At 42.9% G+C, this 17,483-nt stretch overlaps 1 non-coding gene across 1 annotated transcript; it reads left to right on the top strand.

Moving 5' to 3' along the window:
* The first annotated feature begins 2,261 nt into the window (after window positions 1–2,261).
* Window positions 2,262–2,334, top strand: TRNAR-GCG (transfer RNA arginine (anticodon GCG)). Its single transcript has one exon. It is a non-coding gene; the product is annotated as a tRNA-Arg (tRNA).
* Window positions 2,335–17,483: the final 15,149 nt, after the last annotated feature.

Genomic DNA, 17,483 nt, shown 5'->3' on the forward strand with positions numbered 1-17,483 from the left:
CCTTTATACTTTAATAAAACTTTACTACACAAAAGCTCCAAGCGATCAAGACTCGTCGCTGGCCCCGGCTTGAATTCTTGTCCTCCGGAGGCCAAGAATCTCAGCGTCTTTGCATGGTTCAGCAACAACCTTTCACTACAAGAAAAACCATAGCTTGGACTAGATGTACCTTTCTTGGCAAATTAATGTCTCTGCTTTTAAATATGCTGTCTAGGTTTGTCATAGCTTTTCTTCCAAGGAAGAAGCATCCAGAGAAAAGATGGGCCAAAGGACACATGCACACCAATATTCACCGCAGCACTATTTACAATAGCCAAGACATGGAAGCAACCTACATATCCATCCACAGAGGAATGGATACAGTTGTGGTGCACGAATAAAATGGAATATTAGCCATAAAAGGGAACAAAACTGTGACACTTGTAGAGACCAGGATGGACCTAGAAACAGTCATATAGAGCGAAGGAAGTCAGAAAGAAAAAAAAAAAAAAAAACAAGTATCCTATAATTCTGTTTTTATGTGGGATCTAGACAAATTGTAGAGATGGGCTTTTGTGCAAAGTGGAAACAGAGTCATAGACACACAGAACAAACAGATGGACACCAAGGGCAGGGGGGAGGGAGAATGGGATAAACTGGGACATTAGGATGGACATATTTACATGACTGATAATGTGTATAAAATAGATAACACATAAGAAGCTACTGTAGAGCACAGAGAACTCTGCTTACTGGTCTGTGGTGAGCTAAATGGGAAGGAAATCCAAAAGAGAGGGGATATGTGTATAGGCGTATATCCCTATACAGCTATACATAGGTTCAGTTCAGTTCAGTTCAGTCGCTCAGTAAAGCTCAGTCACTCAGTCATGACTGACTCTTTGCGACCCCATGAATCGCAGCCGCCAGGCCTCCCTGTCCATCACCATCTCCCGGAGTTCACTCAGACTCAGGTCCATCGAGTCCGAGGTATATATGTCTATATCTGTATATATAGATATACCTATATCCCATACCCTTATATGTATAGGGGGTTTATGTAGAGCTGACTCATTTTGCTGTACAGCAGAAACTAACACAACGTTGCAAAGCAACTGTGCTCCAATAAAGAAAAAATTAAAAATATAAACCAAACCAACTTTATTATACACACAATTTTTTTTTCTAATTGACACTATATGTAAAATACATAACTATATATTGACACTATATTTTGGGGGCTCCAAAATCACTGCAGGTGGTGACTGCAGCCATGAAATTAAAAGACGCTTACTCCTTGGAAGAAAAGTTATGAGCAACCTAGAGAGCATATTCAAAAGCAGAGACATTACTTTGCCGACTAAGGTCCGTCTAATCAAGGCTATGGTTTTGCCTGTGGTCATGTATGGATGTGAAGAAGGCTGAGTGCTGAAGAATTGATGCTTTTGAACTGTGGTGTTGGAGAAGACTCTTGAGAGTCCCTTGGACTGCAAGGAGATCCAACCAATCCATTCTGAAGGAGATCAGCCCTGGGTGTTCTTTGGAAGGAATGATGCTAAAGCTGAAATTCCAGTATTTTGGCCACCTCATGCAAAGAGTTGACTCATTGGAAAAGACTCTGATGCTGGGAGGGATTGGGGGCAGGAGGAGAAGGGGACGACAGAGGATGAGATGGCTGGATGGCATCGCTGACTGGATGGATGTGAGTCTGAGTGAACTCCGGGAGTTGGTGATGGACAGGGAGGCCTGGCGTGCTGCGATTCATGGGGTCACAAAGAGTCGGACACAACTGAGCGACTGAACTGAACTGAACTGAACTGAACTGATACGTAAAATACATAATGAGAACCTCTCATCCATGGATTCTCCAGGCAAGGTCCCACTGGAGTGGGTTGTCGTTTCCTACTCCAGAGTTTAAAAAAAAAAAATCAAACCAACTTTGAAAGTGAAAGTCACTCAGTTGTGTTCTATTCTTTGTGACCCCCTGGACCATATAGTCCATGGGATTCTCCAGGCAAGAATACTGGAGTGTGTAGCCTTTCTCTTCTCCAGAGGATCTTCCCAATACAGAGACTGAAGCCAGGTCTCCCACATTGCAGGTGGATTCTTTACCAGCTGAAACACTAGGGAAGCCCTAATTCAACTTTATTTCAAAAAAAAAAAAAAAAGCCCTTGATAACATTTCTTCTCTTTAGTTTGAGAACTGGACAAAGTCTGTTGGACTAGTAATGAGCATGAATACTCATACAACATCTAAGATGTATAACCAGCATCTCCTCTGGGTTTCCCTGGTGGCTCAGCTGGTAAAGAATCTGCCTGCGATGCAGGAGACCCAGGTTCAATCCCTGGGTCAGGAAGATCCCCTAGAGCCCACTCCAGTACTCTTGCCTGGAGAATCCCATGGACAGAGGAGCCTGATGGGCTACAGTCTATGGAGTCTCAAAGAGTTGGACATGGCTGAGTGACTAGCACTTACTGCTCCAGTAAGACCTCATTGGAGCTAATTACATCTGCAGTGACCCTATTCCCAAGTAAGATCCATTGCACAGCTTTCTACACAATTCCATCAAGCTCAGGCTAAGAATCCACCTAACGTCATTCAGTTCAGTTCAGTCGCTCAGTCGTGTCCGACTCTTTGTGACCCCCATGGACTACAGCACGCCAGGTCTCCCTCTCCATCACCAACTCCCTGAATTTACCATGCAACCATCTCATCCTCTGTCATCCCCTTCTCCCCCTGCCTTCAATCTTTCCCAGTATCCGGGCCTTTTCCAATGAGTCAGCTCTTCACATCAGGTGGCCAAAGGATTGCAGTTTCAGCTTCACCATCAGTCCTTCCAATGAACACCCAGGGCTGATCTCCTTTAGGAGCCTTGCAGTCCAAGGGGCTCTCAAGAGTCTTCTCCTACACCACAGTTCAAAAGCATCCACTGTTTGGTGCTCAGCTTTCTTTACAGTAAGCCACTGATGTAAGAGTATAGTTTTTCTAGAAGGTCTATGGTGAGGGGAGGGGGTCAGTGATATTGTCAAATTTGCATCAAGTGAAAATGAGAGACCAACAGATATTAATGAGATAAAGAAGAAAAACCCCAAGTAGCCAATTTCTAGCCTTTCTATTCTTATGTATGGGGTGGCTCAGTGGTAAAGAAACCACCGGCAATGCAGGAGTCTCAGAAGACTCAGGTTTGATCCCTGAGTCAGGAAGATCCCCTGGAGGAGGGACTGGTAACCCACTGCAGTATTCTTGCCTGGAGAATCCCAAGGACAGAGGAGCCTGGCGGGCTACAGTCAAAGAGGTTGCAAACAGTCAGATACTACTGAAGCCAAAGAGCACACATGTATTCTCTTTTATAATTTAAAAGTGATCAACTGATAAAATCTGGCATTTTCATTCTTACAAAGTTATATTTTATTCCCAGAAAGATATATGCCTCCTAATTCTCTTTTCTCTTGTCCTGCTCTCAAAAATCCCCTGGTTATCCCAAGAAACAGATTTATATTTCACTGCCTGACAAACCAAGGCAGAAAGAATAATTTGGTAACTACATGTAAGGCAAAAATGCAAGAGGTTTCAGTCTCCTCCCCACGGATTCGAGAGGAAGATTTTGTGTTGACTGGAGAAGTTGTCATCTGTAATGGAAAATTTGTAATTTTCTCCATAAGACCTAAAAGGAAGTTAAATATTTAACTTTATGATGTCTTCATAATATTTTTATGAGTCTGCTACAGGAAGGGCAGAAAGTAAATGGTACAGATACAATGTTGTTGTCAGATTTGGAGCAAAATAAAATACATCCATATACAACAAGGAAACTCCCACAGGACTGATGAAATTTGGAGACTGGAGGAAGAGAAATGTTTAGAGATGCACTTCTACAGGATAAATTTCAATTTGCAAATTCTTAAACTGTATTCTAGCCATGACAATCCTAGACAGTGTATTAAAAAGCAGAGATATCACATTGCCGACAAGGGTCCATATAGTCAAAGCTATGGTTTTCACATAGCTGACCCATTGGAAACTCATAGAAGTGACTCATTTGAAGAGACCCTGATGCTGGGAAAGATTGAAGGCAGGAGGAAAGGGGACGACAAAGGCTGAGATGGTTGGTTGGCATCACCGACTCGATGGATATGAATTTGCGCAAGCTCCGGGAGTTGGTGATGGACAGGGAAGCCTGGCGTGCTGCAGTCCATGGAGTCATAAAGAGTCAGACATGACTGAGTGACTGGACTGAACTGATGGTTTTTCCAGTAGTCATGTGCAGAGGTGAGACTTGGACCATAAAGAAGATTGAGCACTGAAGAATTGATGCTTTCGAACTGTGGTGCTGGAGAAGACTCTTGAGAATCCCTTGGACTGCAAGGAGGTGCAACCTGTCCATCCTAAAGGAAATCAATCCTGAATATTCATTGGAAGGACAGATGCTGAAGCTGAAACTCCAGTCCTTTGGTCACCGATGCGAACAGCTGACTCATTGGAAAAGAGCCTGATGCTGGGAAAGACTGAGAGCAAGACAGAAGTGGGCAGCAGAAAATGAGATGGTTAGATGGCATCACCGACTCGATGGACATGAATTTGAAGACAGGGAAGCCTGTCATGCTGCAGTTCCTGGGGTCACAAAGTTGGACTTAGCAACTAATTTTAAAAGTTGACTTCAAATACCTACTAATATCTAATGCCAGCTCCTTTCTGAAAATTTACATCCATTTTCCTTTTAGCAGAATTCTAAAACTGGTGTTCATAGTGAGAGTATTATGGAATTTCTCTCCCCCTAAATAGTAATGAGAGACGTAGGTAGAAGAATAGATTCTATATAATCAGAAGAAAAGGAAACGTGGTCTCCATTTGTATATCAAAATACGTTATTTCAGAGCAGAGAAACAGATGAGGCTTTGGTTTGTATAGAATCAAAGTCAGAGAAGGACTTAGAGGCTTCCCTGGTGATTCAGTGGTCAATGCAGGGGACATGGGTTCAATCCTGGGCCCAGCGAGTTCCTACAGGCTGTGGGGCAAGTCCTGAAGCTTGCGTACCTAAAACTCATTCTCCACCACAAGAGGAGCCACTGTGATGAGAAGGCCACACATCACAACTAGAGAGTCCCCCCGCTCGCCAAAACTAGAGGAAGGCCGTGCACAGCAGTAATGACCCAGACCAGCAAATGAAAGAAAGAAAGAAAGAGTAAATAAAGAAACAAAATGTTTTAAATTTAAAAAAAAAAAAAAAAAGGAAGGGGGATGAAGTTAAGATGAAGTCGCTGGGATAGGTCCTCATCCCATAGGGCTGCGGTCCTTATAAGAAGTAGGGATTGGGTCAGAGACGCACACAGAGAAATGAGCATGTAAGGACACAGAGAGAGGCCTTGGGAGGAGCCAGCTCTGCCCGCACCTGGGTCTCAGAATAAGAGCCTCCGAGTTTCTGAGACAACCTCTGTTGTTGAAGCCATCCAGCCTATGCTATTTTGTCCTGGTATCTGTCACTGACTAACAGAAACAGAAATAAATCAAAATGAGCCAAGAAAATAAATTTTTAAAATTTATCTTCCATCACATATGTTTTCTCTTTATGAGAATAGTAATAAAGTTTTCAGTGCACCTAGTGTAACCACGATTCTAAAAAAAAAAAATGTATTTACACTGGAGGCAGTATGTATTACAGAAAAAAAAATCACATCTTAGAAGAAGAAGGTTATGTGCTTATTCAATATACTTTTGCCTCCTTCCAGAAGGGGAAAGACAAAGAGCATCATGATAGTCATAATGATGATGGAAGTGAAACCACTTTTAAGGTCCATCAAGACAGATTGATACTCTAATCTCTTAATATAGGATCATGTTTTTAAGAATAGCTGCCATCTAAAATGATACTCATTAACTGTGTACCAGATAAACCCTACCTTCTATTTCCAATTTGCTTCCACAAAGAATTACACAGGCATAAAATTCTAGGCTATAGGCCCTGCTTGGGAAAAAAAAAAAAAAAAAAAGATGATCTAATATACCATTTTAACATTTTAATGCTTTGGGGCTATCACCAAGCTGTTTTGTTGTTTGCAAAGATTACAATTGATGGCATATTCTTGTTTCAATAAATGGCAGAACATCTGGCATTAAAAACACACACACACAAGCGCAAGCTATTAAATGCAGTCTTATTATTAGGGAAGCCTGAGAGAAAGGGCAGGGAGTTTTGGTGGTGAGTAAATTGATGGTGGTCAATTTTATGGGGCTAAACTCCCATTCTTAGGTACTTAATTATAGAGAAATGTACTCAAGCACACTCATAAAAATGTCATTGTGTAGAGCTTACAGAATGGTACCAAAAATATACAGGAAATAATACTGGAGTGGGTTGCCATTCACTTCTCCAGGGGATCTTCCCAACCCAGGAATCGAATCTGGGTCTCCTACACTGCAGGCAGATTCTTTGCCATCTGAGCTACTGGGGAAACCCACCAAAACAGCTGGTTACAGTGGAAATGTTTTTCAACTGTTTATCTGGTCTCTAAAGGTATTTGTAACCCTCGAATATCACCTAGATAATAACAGCAAAGAAATAACTATAACCTAAAGGTTGTTCAGTCGTCAAGTCATGTCTGACTTTTTGACACCCCATGAACTGCAGCACGCCAGGCTTCCCTGTCCTTGAGCACCTCTTGCAGTTTGCTCAGACTCATGTCTGCTGAATCAGCGATGCCATCCAACCGTCTCATCCTCTGAAGCAAGTTATGTCTTAAAGACCTCTATATTTCCTTGTATGATGCCAACTGGATTGAAGCCACATTTCTGACACTGGGTCTAAGAGACATGTTTGTTTGTTTGTTTGTTTGTTTAACAAAATATAAAGGTAATGAGGTAAAACTCTGTTCTTAAAATTGCTAGGAGGGGAACAACAAAATATTCCTCCAATCACAGTTAGTGGGACAACTGGGATGGTAACCTTGGACTTAAGCTCTCCATGCCATATTCTGAGAGATTGAACACTCCTTTGTGAGAAGACATACAGAAGGCCAAGAGGCACATGAAAAGATGCTCACCATTGCAAACGATCAGAGAAATGCAAGTCAAAACTACAATGAGATATCACCTCACACTGGTCAGAGTGTTAGTCATCCAGTCGTGTCCAACTCTTTGGGGGACCCCATGGATTGTAGCCCACCAGGCTCCACTGTCTGTGGGATTCTCCAAGGCAAAAACACTGGAGGGGCTTGCCATTCCTTTCTCCAGGGGATCTTCCCAACCAAGGGATTGAACACAGGTCTCCCCTATTGCAGGCAGATTCTTTACTATTTAAGCCACCACAGAAGCCCACTGATCACAATGGGCCTGTGTTTAATCCCTGCTTTTCCCACTGGTCACAATGGCTACCACCAAAAAAAAAAAAAAAAAATCCACAAACAGATGCTGGAGAGGATGAGGAGGAAGGGGAACCCTCCTGCCCTGTTGAGGGGAATGTAAATTGGTACAGCCCCTGTGCAGAACAGTATGGATGTTCCTTAAAAAAAACGAAACGAAAAATAGAGCTAGCATTTGATCCAGCCAATCCACTCCTGGGCACATATTCAGAGAAAACTATAATTCAAAAAATGCACACACCTATATATTCATAGCTGCCACTGCTATGAATGCTATGCACTTCAGTCATGTCCAACTCTGTGAGACCCCATAGACGGCAGCTCACCAGGCTCCACTGTCCACAGGATTCTCTAGGCAAGGATACTGGAGTGTGTTGCCATTTCCTTCTCCAATATATTTATAGAAGCACTATTGAAACAGTCAAGACATGGAAACAACTTAACTGCCCATTGACAGATAGACAGCTATTGTAGCCACATCAAATAAGACCTCGTGAGCCCTGAGGAAGTTCAGCAAAAAGAATATCTGCCATCAGACTGCAGCCACTCCCCAAGGTGAGCCCCGAGGAAGCTGACGATGTGAACACACAGGATACTAGCCCCAGATGGCTGAGGTGTGGATCAAAGGAATGACTTCAGTGAGCCCAGATTCTTGCATCTTACCATATGTAGAAAAACACACAATTCCTTAACTTGGGATATCTGATTTTCTTTCATTAACGGTCACCTTTGGATGTTCAGATGACCTGCCCTTTGTTGCAAATCTCCTCCATCATTTCACTCCCCTACTCACCTCCTCAGAGCAGTTCTTGCAGGGTTCCTTAAGATTCTGTTTCCCACACTCGAGAGTCCTAAAATTTCCCACGAAATGGAACATAGCTCACAACTTCCAAGCTGTGAATGTTTCTCAGCTCGACAATCCATAGCCACAAAGCCTAGTGAAATGTCTACATCTGCTTACAGCACTAATAGCTGTAACCATACCAGTGCAAGTGACATATATTTAACCTGATTTTTGTTCTGCATAACTGAGAGTCAATATTTATACTATTATATAAACTCTTCCCATTGCACTTCATTCTAGAAGGAAAATGAAGAGACAACAATTTGGTGCTTTTTATCAAAGCACAAGTTTCAATGGGTTAGAGTTTTAGTGTTTAATGTGTAAAATTAAGCGGCCTATTAGCTTTTTTGGCTTCTGCTAATAATATGGACTCTTTACAAACAGTGTATTATGTTCCCCAAGCATTCACACACATACCAGAATATGTTATAGTTCAGACGGCCAAAAATCTTATTGCTGGTTTAATCACTAAGTCCTGTCCCAACTCTTTGTGACTCCACGGACTGTAGCCTGCCAGGTTCCTCTGTCCATGAGATTCTCCAGGCGAGAATACTGGAGTGGGTTGCCAGGGATCTTCGTGACCCAGAGACTGAACCTGGGTCTCACGCATTACAGGTGGTGTCCTGCATTGCAGCCAGATTCCTCACTGACGAGCCACCAGGGAACCCATACTCTAAACGGAATGTACATTAATTTCCTTCCTTCTCAGATTTGCAAAGTGAGCCAAAGTGCTATTTTCACATAAGAAGTACAGTTTTATAAAGGGTTGGCAAAGCCAGTATATAGCATGTTAGCTGGTAGATGATGTTGGTCTGGTAGGTGATTATGGATATTATCAATCTTTTTACAGTAAAATAAAATTAAACTAGGCTTTCTCTTTCCAACGAAAGAACTCAGGATTCTTTTGTAATTATTTCCGTGAATACAATACACAGAAGGCAAAGAGAGGTGGCTTGAAAATCAAGTTAGGTTAAACAGCTATGCTTTTCATGGTTTAAAAAAGAACGTCAGTTCAATGTGTATAATGGTGTCTAGGTCCATCCATGTCTCTACAAATTACCCAATTTCATTCTTTTTTATGGCTGAGTGGTATTGCATTGTATATACAGACCGTATTTAACCATTCATCCATTAATGGACATTGAGGTTGCTTGCCTGTCCGTTGTTAAGTCCCTCAGTTATGTCCGATTCTCTGCAACCCCATGGACTGTAGCCCATTAGCCTCCTCTGTCCACGGGCTTCTCTAGGCAAGAATACTAGAATGGGTTGCCATCTCCTCCTCCAGGGGATCTTTGCGACCCAGGGATCAAACTCACATCTCTCACATCTCCTGAACTGGCAGGTGGATTCTTTACAAAGACTGTCACCTGGGAAGCCCTTCCATTTTCTGGTTATTATAAACAGTGCTGCAATGAACACTGGGGTTCACATGTCTTTTTTGAGTTATGATTTTTCTTAGGGCATGTGCCCAGCAGTGGGACTGCTGGGTGACATTAATGCATGTGTGTGGAGTCTAGAAAAATGGTACAGACGAACTTGTTTCCGGGGCAGGAACAGAGATGCCGGTGTAAAGAACAGAGTCATGGACACAGGGAGGAAAGCAGATGACGAACGGAGAGAACGGCACTGACGTATATACATTTTTGTGTGTGAGCTAGACATCTCGTGGGAAGCTGCTGTATAGCCCAGGGAGCTCAGCTTGTTGCTCTGTGATGACCTAGACGGGTGGGATGGAGGTTGGTAAGGGAGGAGACTAAAGAGGGTGGGGATATATGTATACATGGGCCGGATCCTATTTGTTGTACAGCAGAAAATAACACAACGTTGTAAAAGAAATGATGCTCCAATTGAAAATAAATACAGAACAAGAAATTTCAAAAATGTTAAAAAAAAAAAAAAAGAAAAGAAAGGGATGCTAGTGACACTCTTTAAATACTAGAGAATTAAAATAATGCATATGAAAATCAAATGTAAAACTCTGGGCTCCCCCACCTCTCTTTGCAAGATCTTTAGTTTTCCAGGACACATGATGGCTGGATAACACCGTGAACGTATTGTAATTTCAGATAAACACAAGAACCACACTCTCCTGCCTATTGATGAGAACTGCATCCAAGAATAAATACTTTGCACTCCTGTTTAGGAAGCTTCTTTTCTTCGTTTCAGAAGGCCACTGCAAAAGCTCTTGCAATATGTTTCGTTTCTTTCTGGCCACCCTGAGGAAAACATGGAAAGCTAGTTTTCTCGCTGATTTTATGAGCTCGTCATTAATTCTGGAATGCCAAGCATCTTGCCCCCACCCCACCACCATCCTTCTTCAACAAGCGGCACACCATCTCACCAATTTTTCTCAGTCCAAGAATATATATATGCATGAAGAAATGACCACTGGACTTCCCTGGGGCTTGGGAGTCAGCCTGCCAATTTGGGAGACACAGGTTCGATCCCTGGTCCGGGAAGATCCCACATGCCATGGGGTACCTAACCCCAGGGGCCACAACTACTGAGCCTGTAGTCAAGAGCCCATGTCCCCCAACACCAGAAGCCACTGCAATGAGAAGCCCTGCACAGCAGCTAGAGAATAGCCCCCGCTTGTCACAACTAGAGAAAGTCCACACAGCAACAAAGACCTGTGAAAGGAAAATACCTGCTCCCATTTTAATCGACAAGAAATGTTACAGCTATCAGAGATTGCTGGTTGTTCCAGGAGTCGTGTATGGATGTGAGAGTTGGACCATAAAGAAAGCTGAGCACCGAAGAATTGATGCTTTTGAACTGTGATGTTGGAGAAGACTCTTGAGAGACCCTTGGACTGCAAGGGGATCCAACCCGTCCATCCTAAAGGAGATCAGTTCTGAATATTCATTGGGAGGACTGATGCTGAAGCTGAAACTCCAATACTTTGGCCACCTGATGTGAATAACTGACTCACTGGAAAAGACCCTGATGCTGGGAAAGATTGAGGGCAGGAGGAGAAGGGGATGACAGAGGGTGAGATGGTTGGATGGCATCAGCAACTCGATGGACATGAGTCTGAGTAAACTCCAGGAGTTGGCGATGGACAGGAAAGCCTGGCATGCTGCAGTCTGTGGGGGTCCCAAAGAGTTGGACAAGACTGAGCTACTGAACTGAACTGAACTGAAATGTGAGTGGGGGCTCCCCAAACTGCAATACACCACCCCCATGGTGACTGATGAGGAGCTGGGGGAATGAATACAAGAAGCAACATGAACAAGGAAACAGGATTGGCCCCAGATAGCAGAGATGCCTATGAAAGGAGCGAACTCACTGAGCCCAGAGGATTGCATCCTCCAGTTCACAGAAAGCTAACTTCCTTAACTTGATACCTGATCTTTGATGTATCCTTTTGATGTATCCTACCTGTTCCATTTGTTGCAAACTTGTACATAGCCTGACTTCCCCCTCCTGCCTCCTGGGAGCCATTTTCTCAGAGCTTCAGAGATGCTGTCTCCCTGGGTGGTGTTAGGGTCCACAAGGGGTTCATAGCATATAGTTTAAAAATGGTCCATTGTGGTGACCTGAAAAATGAGGGATAAAGTCACAGTGGCCACATAGCCTTGGTGGGTATTGTGTTTATCTTCCTTAAGGTGATATCCTATTTTTCCCTGCTGATGACACTTTCTCAAGACTGTATGACCACCTGATTGTGAGACCCCCCCCCCACCCCCCGCTTGCGACTCTATGATTGCAAAGACCCCAGCGGCAGGCTAAAGATAAACTAAGGCTACCCTTCCTTTGGGGCACAATTTCCCATCCATACGGTTGTGAGAAGGGTTGGCTGCAAAGGGTGAGCACTGGTTTTTCTCTAAAGCCAGTCCTTTCCTTTCTTCCTTATAATGAATGTTTTTCTGCCTGAATGCCCATCTCATTCTCTTTTTGTCTACACTCACCTTACCCTTGGAGTCCTAAACATTCCCACCAAACAAAATAACTCTTTACTTTCATGTTGTGACTATATTTTTTAGTTGACAGGTCCAGCACGGACAAAAATTAATTTTTAAAAAAAAATCTGTAACAGACAATTGAATAATTCCTGGTCCTTATACTCAAATCTCACTTAAACAGAGATTGTATTCAAAATCTGAGTGTCACAGGATTGCCCTTCAATCGAGATGATCAAGTGGGAAAATAAAACTGATAGAGATAAGTATCATTTCCTTGCAGTGTGTCAGTGGTACAGAGCTGGTCAACACTAATAACTGAAAATATTTGTACTGCATAAAGGCTTCCCTGATAGCACAGTTGGTAAAGAATGTGCCTGCATTTCAGGGGGTCCGGGTTCAATTCCTAGGTTGGTAAGATCCTCTAGAGAAGGGATAAGCTACCCACTCCAGTGTTCTTGGGCTCCCCTGGTGGGGCTCAGCTGGTAAAGAGTCCACCTGCAGTATGGGAGACCTGAGTTCAATCCCTGGGTTGGGAAAATCCCCTGGAGAAGGGAAAGGCTACCCACTTCAGTATTCTGGCCCGGAGAATCCCATGGGCTGTATAGTCCATGGGGTTGCAAGGAGTCGGACACAACTGAGCGACTTTCACTTTCACTTCATAAAGTAGAGGAGAGGAAATAAAATTCCTTTGAGCTCTGAGGTTTTTTAATGTGCTTTATTTCTTGGTCACACTGTCTGCTCCCTTGGGAAAAAAAAATCACAAAAGGAACGTTAAACTCAGAGTGGGGGCATTTACATATGAGAAGCATAGAAACGTGTGCTGCTGTCTCTTGAGGAAAAAGGGTATTTCCAGGGATGGCTCGGTGGCTTGTCATAGAGGAAAAGTTGGGACTTACAAGTTCCTAAAGACTTCGGCCTCAGTTCTGTGATGACAATTACTTTGTGACTTAAAATCTCAATATAGTAACCCTACTTCTGAGAGGTCAATGAACAAGAAAGGAAAGAAATTAACATATGAATGGTTTGCCAGGTGCCAGAAAACTATTATTATCAGTCATAATAATTCTACTTTGGTAGAAGAATGCTACACTTTTAGTTTTCACTCCAAAAGTCTGAAAGTCAACCAAGAAGCTGGACGTTCAAGACCCAGGTGTGGACAGGGCTGGTTCCTCCTGAGACCTCTCTCCTGGGTGTGTTGACGGCTGTCTGCTCCATGTCCCCACGTGGTCGTCCCTGTGTGTGCCTTCTGTGTTTTGATTGCCTCTTCTTATAACCTGTGTGTGCCTGTATGTCCTGATCGCCTCTTCTTATAAAGACCCTGGTCCTATGCGGTCAGGGCCCAGCCCAAGTGACCACATTTTTAGCTTCACCAGCTCTTTAAAGATCTTCAGCTTCAAATACAGTCTGACTCTGAGGTTCGGGGGCTTTAGGACTTCAACATATGAATGTCAACAGAGGAGGACCAGAGTTCAGCCCGTAACAGGATACCTATTTTTAGTTATAATGTTGTAGCCACATGTTCCAGGAAACAAACTCACTCAGAAGGACGATGCAGATGGTTGAGTGCAGTTGATTACACCGGCAGGCCCAAGGCAGAGTCTCCCCTTAGCCAAGGATCCCCGACCAGTTTTTGTGAAAATCGTATATACCTTAAGCATACGTGCTGAAATCCAACTCCCCAAATTCCCAGAAACTAGTCTGAACAAAGGGAAAGAAAGATACAATCAAACTTAACCCATGATTCGTATGCCTTAAGCCTGTGTAGTTAATGGTGTACAATTATCAATAGACCTGTGGTCATACCCCAATGAGCATAACTGTATGACTCGATTCGGTTACACAGATAATTCTTTTAGGCCTCGGAGAGTCTAGGTATGAGCCCTGGGGCTCTTCTTTCCAGGGGCCTGGTTTTTCCAGTTCCTTTGTCCTTTCCATAGATACTAGGCATAGAGCTCAAAGTCCACAGTCCGGCCCGAGATGGAGTCCAGCTTTCAAGACAGAGCCTGTTCTGTATGTTTCCTCCTTCAATAATATTCTTAATATTCATAATATTTTTTCCCCAGGGCATTTTCTTCACCTGATTGCTAGATGTTGACTGGATTTTTGACACCGGACATTGCTAATCCAAGGCGGAAGGCACTCTGGAGACGTAAGAGCTATACATTTCTGCTTTTGAAGAACTATCCATTCTTCTCAAGAGATGGCAACATTGTGCCTCCTGGCGATCCTATATCTCGGTTACTCTCAAGAAGTTCTACTTTGCTATTATCGCTGTGTCGTACAACCTTCTTAATATTTTCTGTGCTCCATTGTACTCATTGCTTTTCACATTACTATTTTAGCCATGTCCAACTCTTGTGACCCCACAGACAGTGGTGCACCAGGCTCCTCCACCCGTGGAATTCTCCAGGCAAGAGTACTAGACTGGGGTGCCCTGCCCTTCTCCAGGGGATCTGCCTGACCCAGGGATTGGACCCACGTCTCCTGCGCTGGCAGGCAGGTTCTTTAACACTAACACCATCTGGGAAGCCAACAGCTAGATGTGTTTCCCATGAACGCCATCTTCCTATTTGTTTACTTTGTTGGGGATTTTAAGGTCTCGTTCACTTTCCAAAGAGCCTGAGATTCTTCAGACTGGCTCTCTCACTGAATTTTTGATAAAATATATAATTCTAGGAATTTGTAATTTTTACCTGTTTGCTGCTGCTGTGGCGGCTAAGTCGTTTCAGTTGTGTCCAACTCTGTGCGACCCCATAGACAGCAGCCCACCAGGCTCCCCCGTCTCTGGGATTCTCCTGGCAAAAACACTGGAATGGGTTGCCATTTCCTTCTCCAATGCATGAAGGTGAAAAGGGAAGTGAAGTCGCTCAGTTGTGTCCGACTCTTAGCAACCCCATGGACTGCAGCCCACCAGGCTCCTCCGTCCATGGGATTTTCCGGGCAAGAGTACTGGAGTGGGGTGCCATTGCCTTCTCCGCCTGTTTGCTGATATGCACATAGATATAGACACAGCTGTCTGATATCCTTTTATAATATTAATTGAGGATAATACTTTTTTATTTTCAGTTTTGTATCACAGTTTATCTTGTGCTTAAAAAAAAAAAAAACTTATGACTTCTATGTATTATTCTTTACAAAATTTCACCAATAGTTTCCAAACTTGACAAAAAAATCCTTTGTTGTCATATGCCTGTTAATTCCCTAAATTGCATGTTTCATTCCTACAATACCAATATATGACTTCTTTCTTCCTTTATCAATTTCAGGAAATACTTAGTTCATCAATTTTAATTTTTAATACAATTATTTAAAGGTCTGTTTTAAACTACTAATGTTTATTTAAGCCACTCATTTTGATATACAACTGTACCAATACAATGATATAAATATTTTAGACTATCCTAAAGGAAAAAAAAATCAGTGTGTAGTAAAAAAAAAAAATCTACAAATGCCCCATGTTTTGGAATCAAACAAGGAGTTTAAAATAATTATTATCAATCATCAAAACACAATTTAGGAAGAACTAAATACAGTAAGTGAAAAAAAAGGGGGAATTTTAGGAAAGATTAGAGTGCTGTAAAAAAGAAAATATTCTGGAACTGAGAAGAACTATTTGAAGTCCAGTCACTGAATGGGAATCACAGAGAATTGTATACAACTGAAAGATCGATGAACTTGGAAAGGCATTCATGTGGAAGCATTAAAAAATAGATATAGAATTCTATATCAAAATTACTTTCCTAAGTAAGGTGAAATAAAGGCAGCTTCTGAAAAATGAGCAATTTATCTGCAGACCCAGGGAGAAGGAATGAACATCGACAGGAATGTCGACATGCAGGTAAACGCACACGCTATTTGAATAAACATGGACTTCCTTTAGAACCATTACTAAACAAACTCAAATACACTGTGAGAACGATGACATTGTAGAAGTCTATTTCCTGAGGGCACCAAGAACGGCTTGAGGAACGTAAATGCAATTTTCCTGTTGTGGGTTTCTTCACTTGTGTGAAAAAATGCATTTTTTTTAAAAAGCATTAACTAACAGTCAATCTTAAAGGAAATCAACCCTGACTATTTCATTGGAAGGACTGAAGCTGAAACTCCAATACTTTGGCCACTTGATGCGAAAGGTGTACTCACTGAAAAAGACGCTGATGCTAGGAAAGACTGAGGGCAGGAGGAGAAGGGGACGACCGAGGATGAGATGGTTGGATGGCATCACCGACTCAATGGACGTGAATTTGAGCAAACTCCAGGAGACGGTGAAGGACAGGGAAGCCTGCTGTGCTGCTGTCCATGCGGTCGCAAAGGGTCGGACATGACTGAGCCACTGAACAACAAGGACAAAAAGAGTCTAACAGGGATATTGTAATCACTGGAATAAATGCTGGGAAAATGTCTGAAAATAATAAACAGTTCAAGTACAAACAGCATGCTAAATACAGAAGAATGTGGAAAAGAAATAAGAGAGAAAAAAAGAACAGATGGACCAAACAGAAAATAAATGTCAAGCTGACCCACTGAAATGTGTCCAGGTGAAACTGCATTGTATGAAATAAGTGCTCCAGTTAAAAGACAGATTTTCAGGCTGATTGAAAAAAAAAAAAAAAAAGGCAAGACACTGCTGTAGGCAGTTAATTTTTAATGGATAGAAATCTAAAGACACGGATGGAAAAGCATTAATGTGAAAAGAATGATCATACTGGGCTTCCCAGGGGCCTCAGAGGGCAAAGAATCCCCGTGCAATGCAGGAGACACAGGTTGGAAGTGCAACCCACTCCAGTGTTCTTGCCTGGAGAATCCCATGGACAGAGGAGCCTGGCAGGCTATAGTCTGTAAAGTGTGAAAGTTGCTCAGTCATGTCCGACTCTTTGTGACCCCATGGACTATACAGTCCCTCCATGGACTATACAGGGAATTCTCCAGGCCAGAATACTGGAGTGGGTAGCCTTTCCCCTCACTCTTCTCTGAAATGGTTTATTTACTGCCAAGCTCCGGATACCAGGATTTTCCTGGCGGCTCAGATGCTCAAGAATCCAGCTGCCACTGTAGGAAACCTGGGTTCAACCCCTGGGTTGGGCAGATCCCCTGGAGAAGGAAATGGCAACTCACTCCAGTATTCTTGCCTGAGAAATCCCATGGACGGAGGAGCGTGGTGGGCTGCAGTCCATGGCGTCACAAAGTCAGATACGAGTGAGCAACTAACACCATACTCCCTGTATGCAAGGCTGCAAGAACTGTTACCCTATTGGAACCCTCTTGGTTGAAATGAGAACTTTCTCATGTGGGACCTCAACCAGCTCTGAAGCAAGTGCGTGTCATCGAGTTACCAGAACCTGCATGTAAATGTGTGTTCAGCTGTGACTTCATTCAACATGATGATGTGGATTAAAAATGAG

Source organism: Budorcas taxicolor, chromosome X, assembly GCF_023091745.1.
Source record: "Budorcas taxicolor isolate Tak-1 chromosome X, Takin1.1, whole genome shotgun sequence".
Lineage (NCBI taxonomy): Eukaryota > Metazoa > Chordata > Mammalia > Artiodactyla > Bovidae > Budorcas > Budorcas taxicolor.